The sequence below is a fragment of the Cyprinus carpio genome, chromosome A5 (genome assembly GCF_018340385.1).
Source record: "Cyprinus carpio isolate SPL01 chromosome A5, ASM1834038v1, whole genome shotgun sequence".
Classification (NCBI taxonomy): domain Eukaryota; kingdom Metazoa; phylum Chordata; class Actinopteri; order Cypriniformes; family Cyprinidae; genus Cyprinus; species Cyprinus carpio.
The window spans coordinates 3,870,962-3,890,015 of NC_056576.1; positions in this window are offsets into that span (position 1 = coordinate 3,870,962).

A 19,054-nucleotide genomic window follows, 5' to 3' on the forward strand; every position below is an offset into this window, starting at 1 on the left:
CCATTGGTTTGTTCCTGTCATGTGTCCATCATTGTCTGTTATAAGTAGTCATGTTTTTGTCATTAGCTCTGGTCGTGTATTAACGTTGTAACCTGCTGTGGGTGAGTCTAGTCTGTTCATGCCATGTCAAGTTAAGTCTGTTCAAATCAAGTCTTTGTTTCTTGTTTGTTTGTTTTTTTTTGATTGTGTATGTAAATTGAATGTTGTTTTGTTATTATTATCGCTTTCTTTGGGTTGATTAATGTGGTTTACAAAATAAAAACTATGCTAAAATGCCTCTTTATTTTCGTTGATCAAAATGAGACAAAACTAAATGTTATTTCATCTCGTTTAGTCGTGTTATTTTTATTTTGCAGTATTTCTGTTTCCTATGTCTCACTGCGCAGATGCCACCGTCACTTCCTCAAGCCCCACTCGCAGCATTATTTTGAAGACGACAACAAACAAAGTTAAGTGGGATTTATACTTTTGCCTGGCTCCGCTGAATGCGAGCGCTGCTTCCCAAACGGACGAGGCTTTTATACTTGTCGCGTTTGCCGTTGAACTATTCTTTGAAATGACAGGGGAGTGACGAGGAGTAATTGTTCTCTAAAACCGTCGGGAATCACCGGTGAGAAGTAATTTGCCAGTACAAGTCTTGTGATAAATGAGTTGATGAATTAATAATTTCTTTATGTACAAACTTAAAACAACCTTAAACTACTGGCTGTATTTTGCATCAAACACAAGACAACTTTAAGCAAATAGTGTATAATTAATATCTAAATGATTTCTAATTCAACTATGCAAATATTTTTTTTTTCAAAAACCTATGCGTAAAGTTACAAAAAAATGCTGTCCACTCCTCCACGCAAAATTAGTTTGCGCACACTCAAAGTGAACTTCCGGCAACAACGCGATAATGTCATATTTTCCGTGCTTACCCAAGCGAAATTGCGGCACGTCGAGTATAAATCAACCTTGACACAGAGAAAGGGAGCGATGGCCGGCCAACCGGGGTTCGTCTTTGGGAGAAAAATTTGCAGATTTTTTTTATTATTATTTTATTTATTGTTTTTATTTATTTTATTTAAATTTATGTGTGTACTTCTAACATGTTTGGTTGGTAAAATAAATGTTGTAAATTCAAATGGCTGCCACACAAGAGTCTCTTCACAAGATGGCCGCCCTTCTAGAGTCTTGTCCCGTCTCAGCTAAGCTTCCGGAGTCTCGTCCCATCTCAGCTGAGCTTCCAGAGTCTCGTCCCATCTCAGCTGAACTTCCAGAGCCTCATCATGACATGGCCGCCATTCCAGAGTCTGGAATGGATGTATTCCTGAGTCTATAAGGTAACAATAATATAATAGATAACCTTGTTTGTTGTGGGTTTGTTTGGATTAAATTTTTTTTTTGTTATATACTTCTAGGTACTTGTACTATATTGACTGGGTTAAATAGAATCGCATTACTAAAAAGAGACTAAAATACCATTTTCGTTGTCTAAAACTAGACTAGACTAAAAAGAGTATGAATGTGACTAAAACTATTAAAAACTAAAATGACAGCTTCACACAAAGACTAGACTAAAACTAAAATTAAAACAGGTCACCAAAAACAACACTAGTATCAGTTTAGGCAACAAATTCTTCATTGTTTGCAAATTTAATAGGAATTTGAAACACATCTGTAAGGCATTGTTCATTCTGTCCAGATGATTGATGTCAATTAAGAGATCAACAGTCTAGGTATAACTCATCTGCATTCTTTTTCTCACACGATCTTTTATTTTTTTCATTTTACTCTTCACACGAACTTCAAGATAAAAGCTATTTGTGTGATGACACGTTCAGACATATCATGTTCAAAAGATCTTTAAAAATGCCACACTTGGCCAATCCGAACCCAGCTCTAAACTCATTCACTTGGTTTATACCAGAGAATTTAATTTGCCATTCACACAAAATGTTTATCAGTATGTTTATTTCATGAGTACATTAAAGCACCTATACATTACCTTTACTCCGTAGGTCTAAAGACTAAAAATCAAGTCAGGAGTCTTGGTGTCTTTTTCAATCAGGGCTCAAGATTGCAACTAAATACCACTGCAATGACATTTTGTTAAAGTTCAAACCGGTGCCACTTAAACTGATCAACTGATAAGCAATGCCTTTCTTGAGAAATGCAAATGAGGAACTTTAAACAAAAATGCTTCGAAAGCAAATGAAATTGTGCTACATTGTAGATTTAGTTTTCTTTTATTTCCAGTCAATAATTTTAGTGCTTTTTTGTTTTCATGTTTTGTACTTGTATTTGATTTCAGCTTTATTTTAATTTACAAAAATGTTTTTAGTTTTGGTTTACGATAATAACCCTGCTTCATTAAATTCATCCTCATGCAACCTAACAAAATGACTACAATGAGAACTGAAAATATAAAAATAAAGGCTAATTCAAAATATTAACAAATATCATATTTGCACATAAATAACACTAAAATAGCAGTTCTTTGTGATTTAGTTATACTGAATGAGATCCCCCATCCTCTTAATGCACTGTGTTTCCTTCTGAAGCATCAGTGAGCTTTGGAACCTTCTGTAATAGTTGCATATGAGTCTCAACTCAGTTGTCCTCAGTGTGAAAAGATGGATCTCAAAATCATACAGTCATTGTTGGAAAGGGTTAAAATACACAAAAGATGCTGAAAAAACAAAGAATTAGTGGGAGCTGAACGATTATTCTGAGGAACAGTGTGCTGTTCAGGACAAACAAGGGACTCATGAACAACCATCACAAAACTAAAAACACAGCTGTGGTTCATCCAAGTAACAACACAGTATTGAGAATCGAGGGTGTGTAAACTTTTGAATGGGGTCATTTTTATATATTCAACCATTATTCTCTGGTGGACTATATGTAAATGTATTTTATGTGAAATCTCTTATTCAACTTAGTACTAAATAAAAAAAAATAACATGCATTTTGTATGATCCATCTTATTTTGTAAAAAAAATAATGAACATTTCGCAGATTCTGCAAACTTTTGACCTCAACCGTATAATCCTGAAAACAGCAGAAGAACTAAAACCCAAATACACATTGACTTAGCAAATAAATATAGTTAATAGACAATAGGTTAAAAATGAGACTTCTGTGCTTAAGTACATTTGAAATGAGACTTCAAGTTTCAAATGCTTTGTAACATACGGTTGCTGAAATTCAAAAGGTTTCTGAAGTCACACAATGGAGGCAAGTGAATTCATCCAATAATGCAGCTGACCTTACACCCATAATTTTAAGGGTGGATTTATTCTTGAAAAACCAGATATGTATTCCTGGTCCTCTATTTCTTGTTAGACCACAAGAGGAGTGGCCAGTGAGTCCATCCTACCGATGTAGGTGCAATGACCTTTTGTGACCCAGAAGTGAAAAAGAGTGTTCTGGTGAGTACTTTACAAGTTCTTCAAGAGTAGTCAAGTCAAGTCTGCTTTATTGTCAATTCTTCCACATGTACAGCATACATACAGAGAACTGAAATTGTGTTACTCTCAGACCCATGGTGCATACAGATAACACTAACAGTAGAGCCTAAAAATACAAATAGATACAGATTAAATATAAAATTTAAAATACAACTATACAAATAAGGGCATGTAAAAAATAAGAAAAATAAAACTAAAGTTAAATAAAGCAGCGCAAGACACATGGCAGATAGAGTGCAGACCAGTGAAGTGAACAAACAGTGCGGATAAAAAGATTGTAGTGCAAAAGAGCTTGTTCAGTCTGATTAAAGTGACAAAGAGCTCAGAGAGCAGTTCTTATTTAAACTGACTGAAGAGGTAGTTGAATGATGTCAGTTCTATGCTGAATGACGTAGTGAGCAGACCAATGCTGCACAAAGTGACTGGTGCATGTCACCGTATGTTAGTGGGAGGGGGGAGTGGAAGGACCTGGGGATGTGGGACCTGGGGGGGCGGGGACAGAAGAGAGGAGGGTGTTCATAGTTCAGTGGTGCCTGGGGCAGAAGAGGGAAGGGGGGGCAAGGTCAGGAGCGAGTTCAGCTTCCTGACAACCTGATGAATGAAGCTGTCCTTCAGTCTGCTGGTCCTGGCCTGGAGACTCCGCAGTCTCCTCCCTGATGGCAGCAGACTGAAGAAGCTGTGTGTCGAGTGGGTGGGATCACCTGCGATGCAGAGGGCTTTGCGAGTGAGACTGGTTCCGTAAATGTCCTGGAGGGAGGGGAGAGAGACACCAACGATCTTCTCAGCTGCTCTCACTATGCGTTGAAGGGTCTTCCGGCAAGACCCGTTGCAGGCGCCATACCACACAGTGATGCACCTCGTCAGAACGCTTTCGATGAAAGTGAAAAAAAGTGAAAGTGACGTGACATATAGCCAAGCATGATGACCCATACTCAGAATTCGTGCTCTGCATTTAACCCATCCAAAGTGCACACACACAGCAGTGAACACTCACCATAGCAGTGGGCAGCCATTTATGGTGCGGTGCCCAGGGAGCAATTGGGGGTTCGGTGCCTTGCTCAAGGGCACCTCAGTGGTAGTATTGCTGGCCCGAGACTCGAACCCACAACCTTAGGGTTAGGAGTCAAACTCTTTAACCATTAGGCCAGGACTTCCCCTATGGTGCCTCTGTAGAAGGTGCACATGATGGGGGCCGGGGCTCTTCCAGTCAGAAAGTCCAACAGCCAGTTGCACAGCGAAGTGTTGAGCCCCAGCTGGACCAGTTTGTAAATGAGCTGTTGAGGTATGATTGTGTTGAATGCTGAACTTAAGTTTATGAACAGCATTCTGACGTATGAGTCTTTTTTCTCTAGATGTGTGAGTGCTGAGTGGAGGGTAGTTGCGATGGTGTCATCGGCCGAGCGGTCGGACCAGTATGCAAACTGGATGGGGTCCAGGGATGGGGGGAGGGCAGACTTGATATGGTGCATGACTAGCCGTTCAAAGCAGTTCATGAGAATAGGAGTAAGTGCAACTGGATGGTAGTCATTGAAGCAGGATGGAGACGGCTTCTTCGGGACTGGAATGATGGTGGTAGCTTTGACGCATGTGGGGACAACAGCCTGACTAAGCGAGATGTTGAAAATGTCTGTGAAGACATCACTGAGTTTCGCTGCACAGTCTCTCAGTACATACAGGAATGTTGTCAGGACCCGGAGCTTTTCGTGCATTGATCTTGCTGAAAGATCTCCTCATGCTGTCTGGGGTCAGCGTCATTACCTGGTCACCGGGAGGAGGTGGAGTCTTCTGTGCAGTGGTGCTGTTTTGTTCCTCAAAACGAGCGAAGAAGGCATTCAGCTTGTTCACCAAGGAGATGTTGCTGTCACAGGTCCACTGTGGGGGCTTGTAGTCCGTAATGGTCTGTATCCGCTGCCACAGGCTCCGAGTGTCTCTGCTGTTACTGAAACGATGGGCTATCCTCCTGGAGTACTGTCTCTTAGCCTCTCTGATGCTGTGGGATAGGTTGGCCCTAGCTGTCCTCAGGCCCACCTCATCTTCAGCTCTGAAGGCAGCGTTCTGCATCTTCAGGAGTCTGTAGATCTCCCCTGTCATCCACTGCTTCTGGTTGGTCCAGACAGTGATGGTCTTTGTAACTGTTACATCATCAATACACTTGTTGATGTAGGCAGTGACCATCTTGGAGTACTCTTGGAGGTCTGTGGTGTTGTTGTATGTGGCAGCCTGCTTAAATATATTCTAGCCAGTGGTGTCAAAACAGTCTTGAAGAGCCTCTGACGACCCTTCCGGCCACACTTGAATTTGTCTGTGAACTGGTTTGGCGACTTTAATGAGCGCTCTGTATGCAGGCATTAGCATGACAGTGATGTGGTCTGAGGCACTGAGGTGGGGGAGGGGGAGGGCCTTGTAAACTCCTCTTTGTGTAAACAAAGTCTAAAATGTTTTTACCTCTTGTTGGAAAGTTAATGTGTTGGTGTATTTTTGGGAACACACTCTTTAGGTCTGCATGGTTGAAATCCCCAGCTATGATGAGAAAAGCATCAGGGTGGACTGTCTGCTGCTCATTGATGTGCTGGTATAGTTCATTCAGTGCCTCACTCCTGTTGTTGTTGTTGGAGCTCGGAGGAATGTATTCAGCAACGAACAGTATGGCTGTATATTCCCTCAGTAGATAGAACAGCCGGCACTTAATCATAAACTCCACCAGGAGTGAGCAGTGTTTGCAGACCACAACAGCACTGCGGCTCCACGCGTCATTGATGTAAACACAAAGCACGCCGTCGCCGGAGCTCTGTTCACTCAGTAGCATGTCAGCTGGTCAAGCTGAATAATGCAGTCTGTAAAACACTGTTGCTGAGCCATGTTTCCATGAACACAAAAACACAACAGTCTGTTACAGTCCTCTGAGTTGAGTTTAGTAGTCGGATGTAATACAGTTTATTGTCCAAAGAGCGTACGTTAGCCAGTATGATAGTGGGGATAGCTGGCTAGACAAATCATTCATATACACATTAAAAAGAAAAGGAGACAGAATTCCACCCTGACGAACCCCATTGGTCACTTTAAAGGGAGCCGTTGTTACCCTCCCCCATTTAACTCTCATTGTCTGATGAGAATACCAATAGACCAAGATTCTAATCAAGAAACCAGGGACCCCACTTTTAATCAATTTTAAAAACAATTTTTGATGATTAACACGGTCAAATGCTTTAGAGGCATCAATGAAGCACAAGAACATTGTGGAATTTTGTTTATTATATCTATCTAAAATTTCCTTTAGTGCAAAAATACATAAATCAGTACCATGCTTTCGTTTTAAAACCAAATTGATTATCCATAGACAGGACGTACCTCTCAAGTCTACACAGAACAACTGTCTCCAGCACTTTTGACATAACACTGGCCAAAGCTATTGGCCTATAGTTATCTGAGCTATTCAGCTTCCCCACTTTATCCTTGATAACAGGTACCAGCTCAACAGACAGCATAGAATCAGGTAACTCCCCATGAACAAAAAACCCTGTGTAGCACATAGCCACCAGAGGACACAGTTTCTTACTGGCAAGTTTAAGATGTTCAGCTGTAATATGGTCCGGGCCACATGCCTTATTATCCCTTAGCTTCAATATTGCTTCATGGATTTCAGAAGAAGTAATAACAACATCATCATTATACTCCACATTATCCACCACAAACAGATTACTTTTTACACAGTTTAGTAGTTCACAATAATGTTTCCGCCATAACTGTGAAATTTCATCAGGACCACTCACACCATCTATATTAGACGGAAGAGATATTTTGCAATTATTAATAGTTTTAATTTCTTTCCAGAAATCATTAACTTTTATTATTTTGCAGCTTCCATGCCAGTGAATCAGACCTCATAATGTTTTCATTTCTTTTTAATATAGCGAAGTGCACATTTAAATCTGGCATTAGTGCTTTTTTTTGTTTCAAACAAGGGGCCATGCCTACTTTTGCCTGACTCAGCCCATTTTTTAAAAGCATTACGGGCCTCTACATGAAGCTCTTCTACGTATTCCTTCCACCCTGGCTTAGCAATGCACAAGTTTTTCCTAGGTTTATATAGAGGGCCTACTCGAAATACTGAGAAACTCCACAATAGCTTCATACAGGGAACATAAAGCCTTACAGTGTTGCACATTCTTACAATTCATATCCCGACACAATAAGGCATCATTTGGGACCTCAATATTGGCCAACAAAGCATCTGAATGATCAACATACCTATTAAGATCTTGCTTAGAAATTTTTGACCAATTTATTTTCTCTACATCAATGCCATTGTCCACAGGCAACAACACCGGTATAGTGCCCGTGTTCAGCACCACGAAAAAAGGTATATGGTCCGTAGTAGCCAGATCATACTCAATCTTCATTATCTCAATGGAGTCATGGGCATCCACTGTACAAAACAGTGATCTAGCCAGGAAGTAGAGTGCCAGGCCTCACTGATATAAGTATAACTATCATTTGGCAATAGTACCTTACTAGATAAAATTAATCCACTGTCTGTACAAAACTGCATTAAATGATTACCAAATGAAGAGTTTGCATCAGTAATGTCAGCATTCATGTCACCTAAAACATATATGCAGGTGGATGAATTATCCTGAATAAAAGACATAATGAATGCCAATCTACTGAGGTACTCATCCTCATTAAATATGCACTCATATGGCATATAAACATTCAAAATTATTATCTTCCTGTCATTACAACACAGCTCAATACCAATGGCCCAATCAACTCCCAATCTTATAACACTGACCAACTGATCATATTTTTTATTCCACAACGTAGCAACCCCCCCAGGAATTCTCCCCCGGACAACTTTAGCACTTAAGTCTGTTGTTGATTCACCCGCTCCATGAAAGTTACTATGCAGGGAATTTAATCCAGCAACACAAATGTTCATGTAGATGAATTAATTACATAGCAGCAACTGCAGACTGACTCCCGTGTGGAGCTACAAGTGTACCATGACAATCCAGTTCACCACCCCGCTCATTGCCCAAGACTTTGGAGCCACAGGCCTCATAATAGCGGCGAACATAAGTCCCGTCGGGCCAGAGTTTTGGATTGTATATATCAGCAACATTGTTACATTCAGCAGTAATATGAAACGAGCCATACCTGCTATGGGCCGTCTCGATCTTCCGACACGTCACTATTCCATTCTCCAGTTTCTCAGATAAATATCCACGTAGCGTGTCGGCATCCAGCGTGGGAGAAAACCTAGTGGCAAACACATTCACCAACTTTGTTTTCACCCACTCCAATGTTGCTCTCAGTACCGGTACCAATTATTCCCCACATTCCTCTGCCCAAGTTTAAGGTGACTTTGCTTGTTGTGGGATTTCCGTGGCACAGTTACTTTAAGGGACCCTGACTTTTTTGCGACCTTCTTTCAAAAACAACACTCCACTGTGAGGACTGTATTTGTGATCGTGGCGATGTTACTGCTACATCCTGGAGCTCCTGCTGTTGAGCGGAACCCTCCAGTCCCTTCACCCCCCCACATGAGCTACTGGCGATCTCAGTATCCAGACCCAGGTGACAAGACTTCCCAGCAGGAGACGTTGTTAACTCCTCCTGTCGATCAGGGCCTGCACGCCCCGACATCCCTTCACATGCGGTGCCATCAGCCCCTATATCATAACCCGATGTGCAGTGCGTTTCCACCGCTGTCACTCGGCGATCCATGGTCGCAACAATTGTTCCCAAGTTTTCACCCACTTCTCCCTGTATTTGCAATGCCCTCCTCAGGCCAGAAACTTCTTGGTTCAGCTGCTCCATTCGGCTAAGCAACGCCGAGGCATCCATATGGCCAAATCCCACAGGTGGCAGTTCATCCAAATAATGTGTAACAAACCGCGGAATATTCTCACCACACTCATTTAAAACCTTCAAACAGGCCTTGATATTATTCACGTCCTTCTGTGGACCGATACAGCGTAGCGTGGTATCCGGGCATACATCAAACAAAAGTCGCTTGGACTCCTCTATCCACTCAGATGAAAAGTTATTAGTTGCTAGCAAAACAATCTCATCATGGCTTAACGTCTTCATTTTAACCACAATGAAATTTAACAGTTCATCTTCCACTATCACCTTCCCATTGTCCGTTTTATAAATTGCACGTTTTGTACGGGGACAAGCCGAGCCTCCACCAGCGGCTCTCATCAACACTGCCGCCATGCTAATACATTCTAAAGACACTCCTGTCAAAAATGTGCTCGTATCGAAGAGCGATACTGGCACAGCTAAACGGAATCTTCCGACACCATGAATTAATTTGTTAATTCAGGTAGCAGAAGAGTTTATTCCAAAGTTTGACTGTCCAAAAGAAAGGCAAATTGTTCCTTGGTGGAATGAGAGATGTAACCAGGCAGTTTAAGCTCGAAATAAAGCATATCGAAGGTTAAGGAAGTTTCCAATGGAAGAGTTTGCAATAGAATATAAGAGATTAAGGGCTAAGGCTAGAAGAGTTATAACAGATGCAAAGAGGGAAAGCTGGCGAAAATTTTGTGGTACTTTAGGACCCCAAACAAATATTAGGAAGTTATGGGCCATGGTGCATAGAATGACAGGAGAGTACAGGACTAATAAAATTCAAGTGTTAGAATTTGAGGGGCAGGAAGCAGTTAGAAACAAGGACAAGGCTGATTTGTTAGTTAAGTCCTTTAAGGAGGTGCATAGTTCAGAAAACATTAGTCCAATTAGTAAAAAGGAAAGAGAAAAGAAATTGAAAAATGAGAAGCATAAACTTGAACATAATAAAGATAACATGAGGGCGGTGAATGCATGTTTTTCATTGGAAGAATTAAAACAAGCCATTGCAAAGGGGAAAGATACAATGCCTGGTAGAGATGGAATAGGATACCAAATATTTCTTTATTTGGATGATGTTGTTAGAGGAAGTGTTGAAATTAATTAATGCAGTATGGGAATGCAGTATTTTGCCAAAGGAATGGAAACATGCAACGATTGTCCCAATATTAAAACCGGGAAAAATGCAGATGATCTGAAGTCGTATCGTCCAATTGCTCTTACAGCTGTTTTATGTAAGATAATGGAACGTATGGTTACGGATAAGATGGTATATGTGCTTTAGTAGCAGGAATTCTTTGTTCCGTATCAAAGTGGTTTTAGAATGGGAAGATCTACTATGGACTCAATACTAGTGTTAGATATTAGAAGAGGTATTGCGAATAAGGAAGCTGTCATAGGTTTGTTTTTAGACATTGAAAAAGCTTATGATACCATATGGAAAGAGGGCCTAATGATAAAAATGTATGATGCAGGGATCAGAAGTAGGATGCTAAATTGGATTAATAATTTTTGAAGGAGCGTACCATTCAAGTGAAAGTAGATCGGTCTCTGTCCAGTAAGGAAAATGTGGAAAATGGAACCCCTCAGTGAAGTGTTTTAAGCCCAGTGTTATTTAATGTAATGATTAATGATATTTTTACCAAGTTAAATAGAGGTTAAAGTGCATAGAAAATATTTCAGTGTGCAAATGGGCTATTCAGTGTATCTGGATGAACAGACAGTAGTGCAAGTAATAACAAGTTTACTGTTTTTGCTTGTTGTAAATAAATAATAATAAATAAATCAGTCAGATGTAGTGATGAAGTGGGGGAGGAGTCTGTGTGTATGGTGTGGGGGTGTCAGAGGGCAGAGTTCAGCAAGGAGACAGCTGTAGGGAAAAAGCTGTTCCTGGATCTGCTGGTCGTTGTCCGGAGGCTCCTGAAGTGCCTCCCGGAGGGCAGGAGGGTTAAACAGTCCATGGTCAGGGGTGAGAGGAGTCCTTAAGAATGCTGCGAGCTCGACGTAGACAGCGTTTCCTCTGGATGTCCTCAATAGCAGGGAGTGGTGTTCCTGTGATGCGTTGGGCAGTTTTCACCACCCTCTGCAGTGCTTTGCGGTCAGCCACCGAGCAGTTCCCATACCAGACTATAATACAACTGGTCAGGATGCTCTCGATCGCACACCGGTAAAAGTTCACCACTATGGCTGAAGACAGTTGGTTCTTCTTCAGTGTTCTGAGGAAGAAGAGGCGTTGGTGGGCCTTCTTGACCAGGCTGGAGGTGTTTGTGGTCCAGGACAGGTCCTCTGTGATGGTGGTTCCCAGGAACTTGAAGCTGGAGACACGTTCAACAACCATCCCGTTAATGTGGATAGGGTCATGCGTGCTTCCTTTCTTCTTCCTGAAGTCCACAATGAGCTCCTTTGTCTTACTGGTGTTAAGGAGCAAGTTATTGTCAGCGGACCATGTGGCCAGGTGCTGTACCTCTTCCCTGTAGGCAGTCTCATCGTTGTCACTGATGAGGCCAATCACCGTGGTGTTGTCTGCAAACTTAATGATGGAGCTGGATCCATGCACAGGCTTGCAGTCGTGGGTGTAAAGGGAGTAAAGGAATGGGCTCAGCACACAGCCCTGTGGTACGCCGGTGTTAAGTGTGATGGTGGTGGAGTGGGTGTGGCCTGACCTAACATGCTGAGGCCTGTTGGTCAGAAAGTCCATGATCCATTTGCAGAGGGATGTATTAATGTCCAGGTCTCCAAGTTTTGTGGTCAGCTTGGAGGGAATGACGGTGTTAAATGCTGAACTGAAGTCAACAAACAACATCCGAATATATGTGTTGTTATTGTCCATGTGTGTGAGTGCAGAGTGCAGCACTGTGCATACTGCATCCTCTGTGCTCCTATTTCTGCGGTAGGCAAATTGGTGTGGGTCCAGTGTGGGTGGGAGGCAGTCTTTGAGGTGTGCTAGGACCAATCGCTCAAAACACTTCATAATGATGGGTGTGATGATGCGGCTGTTTGGAAAAGAGGGCGGAACTTAAATTATATTTATAAACAATTACAACAAGCAATTAATAAGGTAGAGGCATGGACAGAGGAATGAGGTTTTAGAATTTCAGTCTTAAAATCAAAATATGTTGTGTTTGGTTTAAAGAAAAAACTTTTAGATAAGAGTTTAAGTATTTATAATAGTCCTATAGAACTAGTTAAATCAGTTTTTAGGAGTTTGGTTTGAGGAAAGAATGACTTGGAAAGAACACATAAATAAAACAGTGAAAAAGTGTGAGAGGGTTGTTAATACCTTAAGGTGTTTAGTTGGAATGGATTGTGGTGCAAGTAGAGAGTGTTTAATGATGATTTATAGGGGAATAATTAGAGCTAATATTGATTACGGTTGCATGGTATATAGATTAGCATCAGAATCTGTTTTAAAGAAATTGGAAGTAGTGCAAGCAAAAGCATTGAGAATTTGTGGAGGAGCAATGAGTTCTACTCCACTTAATGCTTTGTAAATTGAAATGGAGGAGACCACATTAGAGCTCAGACGGAACAAATTATTTCTGTTTTATTGGACTAAGTTACAAAGTCATAATTGTTCTAACCCTGCTAGGATTTTATTAGAGGAACACTGGGAATTCCAGAGAAGGGATGGAAATAAAAGAGAAAGTAGGAATACTTATATAGGTAAGAGAGCTCAGGAAATAGGAGTGAATGATTTTATGATTGCACCAGTAATTATCTGGCCTCCAGTACCTCCATGGTTACTGCCAGTTCCTAAAGTGGACCATAGTATTTTAGATCAAATAAAGAAAGACGAAGGTAATCCTGTGGTTATGGTTTATAATCATTTAAAGAGAATCTGGTCAGATTATGTGCAGATATTTACGGATGGTTCAATGAATTTAAGAAGTAGGAAAACAGCAATAGAAATAAGTATTCCTCAGTTGAATTTAATGAATGGAAAATGATTAGCAGATAATATGCCAGTCTTTACTGCAGAGCTGGTGGCTATTTTGTTGGCCTTGGAGTGGGTGGAGGAAAATGGACCGGGGAAAAAGGGTCATTTGTTCAGACTCAGCTGCAGCTTTAATGGCATTAATGGGAAGGAAAAGTGAAGCCAGGTCAGACTTAATGGTAGAATTATTAGTAACACTTAATCGAGTTAATAAAATGGGGAATATAGTGGGATTTCTTTGGGTGCCAGCTCACATAGGTGTTCAGGGAAATGAAGAGGCAGATGAAATGGCAAGAAAGGCAGTAAATAGAAGTGAAGTAGAGTTGGAGGTTATAAATGGTAGGGTTGAGTGTAAAAGTATTATCCAAGAAAGATCAATAAAATTATGGCAAAAAGAATGGAATAATGGATATAAAGGCAGAAATTACTATTCTGTTCAGCCAATAATAGGGCATTCTATGATTAGAAGGTTAGGAAGAAAAGATAGTGTCATTTTAACTAGATTAAGGTTGTGCCATTGTGCGTTGAACTTTGGGTTAGCAAGGATTGGAAAACATCCAGATGGCAGATGTAGATGTGGACAAGAAGAGACTGTGAGACATGTAATAATGGAGTGTTCCATTCATCATGCAGCAAGACGTCACATGTTTTCAAAGTTATTTGAATGTGGAGTCACAAATGTTTCTGTAAAATCTATCCTTAACACAAAGGATTATGAGTCTACGAAAGTCGTTATCAGTTTTTTGCACATGACTGGACTTTACACAAGGATTTAAAGATTAAGCGGAGTATCCAGATGACCTGAGGAGGGCAGTAATATGCCGGTGATGTGTCTAGCCTGCCGCAAATTTTATAAGAAGAAGAAAACCCAAACCAGAGTCCAAAAGCAAGATAAGGGATTAAGATTTTCCAGTTATCCTGGCTGAATTTAGCCCTGACTCAGTTGCATGAAAGCAGGCTAAATTAAGCTAAATTATGTTTGTCACAAGTCGGTCAGGCTCATCAATCAGCCACTCACAGTGCACTCCCTCACCAGAATACTAATCACCAGCACCTGTTCACAATCATCCCATCAGCTCAACTCCACATAAAAGCACACACCTCAGTTTCCCAAGTTGTCTGATCTTGTAGCTGCATAGCGGAATCACTCCTGTTGTTTAGCTACCTGCATTGACAAACCTTGCTACTTACCTCTCATTAATTCCTTCTCCTAGACTCCTGTGTTTCTCTCCAGTGTCTCTCCATCGTTCCTCCTGATTGTCTCCTAAGAGCCCTTCTCTAAGCTCTCCTTTCCAGCGTGAACCCTGAGGTGTGTGCAATGTGTCTGTCTTCCTGGTCACCCCACCAACGGCTCTGGAAATTCCCATATATCCCATCCTGTCAGTCAAGCCGGAATCAGTGATTTAATATCATTGTATTATCTGCTTTTCATATATGCTGTGCTCAATTTTGATTTCATTGAAATATATCTTACTTTTACCTTCTGTCTCAGAGTCCGTGTGTTACAGAAGATCAGACCAAACTACAGAAGATGAGCAAGCCGGACCCGTTTCAGAAGCTGGTGGACTCGTTAAGGCGAGTGCTTCAACCTAACATCCCTCCACCAGTCTCCACGGTCCGGTCTCAACCAGCACAGCACACTACTTCCTTAGAGTTACAAATGATCTGCTCTTTTCATCTGACCGTGGTTGTATCTCTCTATTAGTGCTATTGGATCTTAGTACTGCGTTCGACACTATTGACCACACTATTCTTTTGCATAGACTAGAACACTTTGTTGGCATTAATGGAAGTGCATTAGCATGGTTTAAATCGTACTTATATGACCGCCATCAATTCATAGCAGTGAATGAAGAGGTATCATATCGATCACAAGTGCAGTATGGAGTACCGCAAGGCTCAGTACTAGGGCCATTACTCTTCACGCTTTACATGTTACCCATGGGAGATATCATCAGGAAACACGGTGTTAGCTTTCACTGTTATGCTGATGATACTCAGCTCTATATTTCTTCGCGGCCTGGCGAAACACACCAATTTGAAAAACTAACGGAATGCATAGTCGATATAAAAAAAAAAAACTGGATGACAAGTAATTTCTTACTGCTAAATTCTGAAAAAACAGAGGTGTTAATTATAGGGCCTAAAAGCTCTGCATGTAATGACCTAGAACGTTGTCTAAGCCTTGATGGCTGCTCTGTCAATTCTTCGTCATCAGTTAGGAACCTAGGTGTGTTATTTGATAGCAACCTTTCCTTAGAAAGCCACGTTTCTAGCATTTGTAAAACTGCATTTTTCCATCTCAAATATATCTAAATTACGGCCTATGCTCTCAATGTCAAATGCATGAAATGTTAATCCATGCGTTTATGACCTCAAGGTTAGACTATTGTAATGCTCTATTGGGTGGTTGTTCTGCACGCTTAGTAAACAAACTCCAGTTAGTCCAAAATGCAGCAGCTAGAGTTCTTACTGGAACCAGGAAGTATGATCATATTAGCCCTGTCCTGTCAACACTGCACTGGCACCCTATCAAACATCGTATAGATTTTAAAATCTTGCTTATTACTTATAAAGCCCTGAATGGTTTAGCACCTCAGTATTTGAATGAGCTCTTGTTACATTATAGTCCTCCACGTCTGCTCCGTTCTGAAAACTCTGGCAATTTGATAATACCTAGAATATCAAAGTCAACTGCGGGCGGCAGATCCTTCTATTTAGTGCCCAAACTCTGGAATAACCTACCTAATATTGTTCGGGAGGCAGACACACTCTTGCAGTTTAAATCTAGATTAAAGACCCATCTCTTTAACCTGGCTTACACATAACATACTAATACACTTCTAATATCCAAATCCGTTAAAGGATTTTTAGGCTGCACTAATTAGGTAAAACCGGAACCGGGAACACTTCCCATAACACCCGATGTACTTGCTACATCGTTAGAAGAATGGGATCTACGCTCATATTAGTCTGTTTCTCTCTTATTCCGAGGTCACAGTAGCCACCAGATCCAGTCTGTATCCAAGTCAGAGGGTCACTGCAGTCACCCTGATCCAGTACTTATCCAGCCCAGATGGTGGATCAGCACCTAGAAAGGACCTCTACAGCCCTGAAAGACAGCGGAGACCAGGACTAGAGCCCCAGATACAGATCCCCTGTAAAGACCTTGTCTCAGATGACCACCGGGTCAAGACCACAGGAAATAGATGATTCTTCTGCACAATCTGACTTTACTGCAGCCTGGAATTGAACTGCTGGTTTCGTCTGGTCAGAGGAGAACTGGCCCCCCAACTGAGCCTGGTTTCTCCCAAGGTTTTTTTCTCCATTCTGTCACTGATGGAGTTTTGGTTCCTTGCCGCTGTCGCCTCTGGCTTGCTTAGTTGGGGACACTTCATTTACAGCGATATCGTTGACTTGATTGCAAATTATTGCACAGATACTATTTAAACTGAACTGAGCTGCATGATGACATCACTGAATTCAATGATGAACTGCCTTTAACTGTCATTTTGCATTATTGACACTGTTTTCCTAATTATTGTTGTTCAGTTGCTTTGACGCAATCTTTTTTGTTTAAAGCGCTATATAAATAAAGATGACTTGACTACTTCTGGGTCCCCACCTTGAGTGGTGTTTTTGAGCCCCGTCACCAGACCAGCGCCCTTCGCTGGCACAGTGGAGGATTGCAACGGGTTCCTCCTCCAATGCTCTCTTGCCATTCACACCCAGCCTCAACTATATCCCTCTGAACACTCTAAAATCGCATTTGTAATCTCGTCTCTCACAAGTCCCGCACTCCGTTGGGCCGAAACCATCACAAGCTGGTCCCGCAACCCAAACCTACGAAAACTTCATCGTACATTTCCAGGAAGTGTTTAGTATCACTAAGGCGATTCATCAATCGGTGAGCAATTATACCACCTTAAACAAGGCAAAATGTCTATGCATGAGTATTCCCTCCAGTTCAGAACCCTAGCGGCTGCCAGTGGATGGAACGAGGCGTCGCTGATCACCGCCTTCCGCCAGGGTCTAGAACCCAGACTCTGCCTCCAACTGGCGACATTCGATGATTCCCAAGGCCTTGAAAGTTTTATCCAGCACGCCACCAGATGTGCGACTCGTATACAATCTTGTCTCCAGGAGTGCTCACCAGCCAGCCCAACAACCCCTTTACCACCCTGCCGATACACATACCTCTCATGAAACCGATCCTAAACACATGCAGACCGGCTCCAACCGCTTAACGCCCAAAGAACGTCAAAGACGGATGACCCAAGGCTTATGCCTCTACTGTGGCGTGAGTGGCCATTATATCCTCACCTGTCCCCTTCGCCACCCTCTACCAGTGGTGAGTTTCTTAAAACCAACACCTATTAAGATGAACCCACTCACCACTACTGCCCAACTTACTGCTGCTCACGTCTCTATTCCAGTTACCGCCCTCCTCGACTCTGGCTCTGCCAGGAACTTCATCTCGGGGAACCTCTGCCGTCAGCCCCACCTACCAAATAGTCTCGATCACAGGCAAACCATTGAGCCAGAGGCACATCCGATTCAGCGTGGGTCCAGTCCAATTAACGCTTGGCGTTCTGCACACCGAATCCATCAATCTCATAGTCCTTGAAGGCTCAACAGCCGATATTATTCTGGATCTCCCCTGGCTGGTGCAGCACAACCCCATCATCTCCCGGTTGTCTGGCGAAATCCTACGGTGGGGTGACCAGTGTTTTCCATCATGCTTCCCCAATCATCCAGCTCCACTGAAACCACCTCCAGAGACCTTACGCCTTAACACCACCTCCATCGAAAGTCCCTTGGAAAAGCGTTCCATCAACATCCCCACTTGTTTCAAGGAATTCCACGATGTCTTCTGCCCTCAAAAAGCCTCACAACTGCCTCCTCACCGCCCCTGGGATTCTGCGATTGATCTGATTCCGGGTGAGCCAGTACCTTGTGGGAAAATCTATCCCCTATCCTTACCGGAACAGAAGGCCATGGAGGAGTATGTGGAGGAAGCCCTCAAGCAAGGCTACATCGTACCATCTAACTCTCCTGTCGCTTCCAGCTTTTTCTTCGTGGCGAAGAAGGACAGAGTCTTGCGGCCCTGCATAGATTATCGGGCACTAAACCAAATCACCATCAAGTTCCGGTATCCTCTTCCCCTCGTCCCAGCCGCTCTGGAACAGCTCAATTTTGCAATGTTTTGTTGAACTGTCAAGGCCCTGGCACAAGTGTGACTGTGTAAAGTGCTGTTAAATGTTTATGACACCTATAAAGATGCTTGACTAATCTGAGTGTCTTAATGGGAGTTAAGGTCAATCTATGCTCATTATTGGATCTCTGTATGTGCCAGTTGATTCATGTACTGTACATTAGATACAAGAGATCAACATTCCATCTAACTAATGTTTTTTTTTTTTCTCACACACAAAAAAAATTATTTGTTCATTTTACTCAATACACAAAATTCAAGAGAAAAGCACTTTTTGTGTGATGACGTGATCAGACAGATCATGTTCAAACCGTCTTTATCAATGCCACACCTTGCCAGACTGCGGACTAAATGCCACAGCACCTACATTTTGTAAAAAGTTCAAACTGGTGTCACTAAATTACTCAACTGATAAGCGCTGCCTTTCTTGAGAAAAACGAATGAAGAACATTAAACTGCAAACTTTTGAATAAAATCTTTTTAGGGTAAACATTGTTGGTTGTGTTGGCAAATATGCCAGAACTAAGAGACAAATTTTGTAAAATTGAAAAATCATATTGCCAGAACTAAGATTTTATATTAAAATTGTAAAAT